The following is a 4073-nucleotide window of genomic DNA, read 5'->3' as shown; positions in this document are numbered from 1 at the left end:
AGAAACATAGAATCTCAGGGTTGGAAGGGACCTCAGGAGGTATCTAGTCCAACCCCCTGCATAAAGCAGGACCAATTCCCAACTAAATCGACGGAGCAGCGGAGAGGCTAACAGAGGGAGTTTGACTGGGAGTTCGCCTGGGGGGAGCCCACTGAGGCTTTCATCTTGCAGGCTTCTCTGAGTAGTTACTGCAACAGCTGAGGAAACTCTTAGAAGGAAGGTAATAAGGATGGTGAGCGATCAGCTGTTGTGACCTGCACAGGATGTGCCATGTTTGTCTTTCTCCCACAGGACAGAAGTGACTTTGTCTGTTCAAAGTACAAGCTGGTCTCCATATTGGAAGAGAAGGTTCAAAGTCTGGAGAAACAAGTATCAACCCTGCGTTGCATAAGACAGACGTCAGTATATGCTTCTATGGGCACAACATTCTGAAGAATCGGAGCACACTGCACAGAGGGGACTGAGGGATGGTGAAGAAATATGGCAGCATGTGACCTCCAGAAGAAGAAAGAGGGGTGTCCATGTACCAGCAATGCAGATGCAGGTGAGTAACCTTTTTCATGTTCTCTCCACAACAGTGTCCCCAGAACTTTCTGCCTCTCAGCTGCCTGTGCCTAGAGCAATCGGTGGCAGCTGTCATGCTTTGAAGTGTGTCCTGGACATAGGGATGTGTCTGCTGACCAGACACTAGAAATTGGTTTCACAGCTCTGATCATTTCTTTGGGGCCTTCTAGTGCCATATAGTCCCCCTCTTTTCCTGTGCTAACAGGCTCCCTCACAAAGGCCCAGAAACATGCTCTGTCAGGGTGTGTGTGGCAGCTCCCTGGGAACAGGATGGGGATGGGGATGGGATAGGAGGGGGAGCAAGGGTGCTACTGAGGCTCAGGGGTGGGATGTGAGGAAGTTGGATCCAGGCTGGGAAGGGGTGTCCTGGCAGTTCCCACTGTTCCTTGGCAGCTGGTGCCCAGTGCCCCGTGTCTCCCCAACTCCTTGGCAGCTTGTGCCCTGTGCACCAACACACCCCTGCCTCCCATCCAGGTTCTGGTGCCCTGTCCCCCACCCCACCCCATGGCTGATGCACATGCTCCTACCCCTCCCTGGTCTGGGTGTCTGTGCTGGGACCCAGAGTGGCTGGAAGGTGGGCTCTGGCTGGGCTGGGGAGTCTCACTTGCTGCCTGGTGGTGGGCCTGATCTCATGAGCTCTGGGTCCCGCTCTCATCTCTGTACCCCCCTCCCCAATGTGTGCATGAAGGTAGAAAATAGACTAGTCCCATTCTTGCCTCCGCGAGATATTGTGGAGGTAGAAAACATTATGGAGACAGACCCATCAATCCACCCCCTCCAGTATATCCATTGTTGGGGTGCTAGCCCCTCCCCCCAGTTCTACCATCCCTGCTCTGTCCACATCTACCCAGCGAAGTCCTTCTTAGTGATGGGAGAGGCTGGGCTCAGAGATTGCAAGGCCAGAGGGGGCCATTGTGACCATCTAGTCTGACCTTCTGCATGACACAGGTCATAGGACTTCCCTGGATTAATTCCTGTTTGACCAGGTCACACCTTTTAGTCAAACATCCTGTCTTGCTTTTAAAATGACCTGTGATGGAGAATCCACCAGGACCCTCAGTAAATTGTTCCAATGGTTAATTACTCTCACTGTTAAAAATGTACACCTTATTTCCAGGCTGAATTTGTCTAGCTTCAGCTTCCAGCCTTTGGATGGTGTTAGATCTTTCTCTGCTAGACTGAACAGCCCATTATCAAGTATTTGTTCTCCTTGTAGGTATTTATAGACTGTGATCAAGTCACCCCTTAACCTTCCCTTTGTTAAGATAAAGAGATTGAGCTCCTTGAGTCTATCACTGTAGGCAGGTTTACTAATTCTTTAATCACTCTCGTGGCTCTTCTCTAAACCCTCTCCAATTTATCAACATCCTTCTTGAATTGTAGGCACCAGAAATGGACACAGGATTCCAGCAGCGGTTCACCAGAGCCAAATACAGAAGTACAATAACCTCTCTGCTCCTACTTGAGATGCCCCTGTTTATGCGTCCCAGGATCACATTAGTCCTTTTGGTCACAGCATCGCATTGCAAGCTCATGGTCAGGTTATTATCCAATCCCCCTCCCAAATCCTTTTCAAAGTCACAGCTTCCCATCCTGTAAGCAGGGCCTGTATTCTCTGTTCCTAGGTGTATACAGTTACATTTCTTCTTATGTGGCATTTCCACCCATGGTAGCTCATTCCTCTGCTAATTACTTTGTGGGTGAATAGTCCTTTCAATCCACCCAGGATAACACATCCTCCATCCAAGATCTTCTTTTTCTGCCTTGTGCTTCTCTGCCATCAGCTTTCCCTTCCACTGTCCATAAACTCACTGAGCCCCTCAAAATGTGCCTTGCAAATCAAATCTTTCTTCTCATAAGATCGCTAAGGTCTACAGTGTTCCAGTTATCTTGCGTCTCAAACATATCCTTCATTAGCTTTAACAGGGCTTTCAAGCCTTCATCCCCTAGGCTTTCTATCAGTTCCGCTGGGTTTCCATCACAGCCTAGTGCTTTTCCATTATTCGCAGGATTATTTATTTCTTCATCCAGGATTGGCAGGTTTTCTTATTTACGGTTAGCTACATTGAAACACATATTGTTTGCTTATGCCCCGCAGCTTACCAAGAGATCCACATCACATTATCTCAGTGACCTTCATTAGTTACCACTTCCCCAATCTTTGCATTACCCTTAACTTTATCAATTACGATTGTAGGTTTTCCTCCAGGTCCTTGATAAAAAATGTTAAATAGCAGGTTTGGTTTGGATAAATGCACTTGCCTTCGATGCTTGTACAAATGCCTTATTTCCCTCTGATTTACACTGGTGTAAACCCATTGATTTAGTGGGAGGCAGCATGGTCTAGTCAAAAGCATGTGCAGCTAGACTGCAGGAAGTTCTGATGCTGATTTCTCATTACATGTTTGTGCAGCAGCCAGTGGTGGAGCCAGGAAGAGGACCCAGCCCTCCTGAATCCCAGTGTAGCATGCTAGCCATTGGGCTCTCATTTCATCTTCACTGCTAGCTTGCTGGCTGACCTTGGTCAAATCAATTTGCCAACCTGCCTCAGTTTCCCCATATGTAAAACAGAGGTAATGGCACTGATCACCTGATGGAAATATAGAAGAGCTAGGTATTAATTGTTATTAAATATTTTATATTATTATTATTATTATTATTATTCAGTGGGGTCTCTCCTGATTTACACAGGTGTGAGTGAAGGTAAAATCATGCCCAGAGACACTACACAATGAGCTGTCTTGGCTCCTCTGTCCACCCTATAGGAGAGCTCATAGGATGTGAGATTGTGAGGGACAGGCTTAGAAATAGCTGGGCCAGTGGGATCCCTTCCATGGCCACAACAGGAGTTGGGGTAAGACTGGCCCATTCCTTCTGATGGGGTCTGCAGAAGCACCTGCTCTAGTGACCTGTAGGTCTCTCTAGGACTCACCATATGCACAAGTCAGTGTGGCACCGAATCTCTTGGGAGATGAGCCTTCATCAAGAGCAGGTAAGGCTCCTTTTCAAGCTAAACCTGAAAGTCTGTGCTGTGTACACTGGATTCCACTGGGAAATACAGGATCCCTGTTAGAGCTGCAGCGATCCTAAGCACTCAGCATCTGCGCTGCTCTCGACTGTAAATTTGAAACACTTTCCAGGTTTTACTGGGTTTGGGTTGGGGCCAATTTATTCTCTCCCGAGATAACCATAGTAAATCAACAATGTGTTTGCAAAAAAAAAGCGCCATTGAAATAAACCAGTTGTGCAAGACTTTGTACTTGCAGGGGGTTTCTAGTGTGTGACCAGCAGAAATTTGCATGTGTGAGGTGCATGTGTATGTGCCTTGTAGTTATATAGTGCATGTGACTGCAGGAAGAGTAGGCAGCATATGGATGTGTCAGATGTGTCTGTGAGGAGCTACTTATCTAGATGAGAGGGGTGTGTGTGTGACCACATAGCAGACAGCAGGTGTATCAGCGTGTGAGTGAGTATTTGGATGGAAAGCTGTGTAGATGGCAGGTGAACGT

The 4073-nt window shown here is 47.6% G+C and overlaps 1 long non-coding RNA gene across 1 annotated transcript; it reads left to right on the top strand.

Annotated features, from left to right (window-relative positions):
* Positions 1 to 262: 262 nt before the first annotated feature.
* LOC127039157 (uncharacterized) lies at positions 263 to 3823 on the top strand. Its single transcript, XR_007770903.1, has 2 exons — positions 263 to 544; positions 2978 to 3823. It is a non-coding gene; the product is annotated as an uncharacterized LOC127039157 (long non-coding RNA).
* Positions 3824 to 4073: the final 250 nt, after the last annotated feature.

The sequence above is a fragment of the Gopherus flavomarginatus genome, chromosome 22 (assembly GCF_025201925.1).
Source record: "Gopherus flavomarginatus isolate rGopFla2 chromosome 22, rGopFla2.mat.asm, whole genome shotgun sequence".
NCBI classification, from domain to species: Eukaryota; Metazoa; Chordata; order Testudines; family Testudinidae; genus Gopherus; species Gopherus flavomarginatus.
This window is presented reverse-complemented; position numbering and strand designations above follow the sequence as displayed.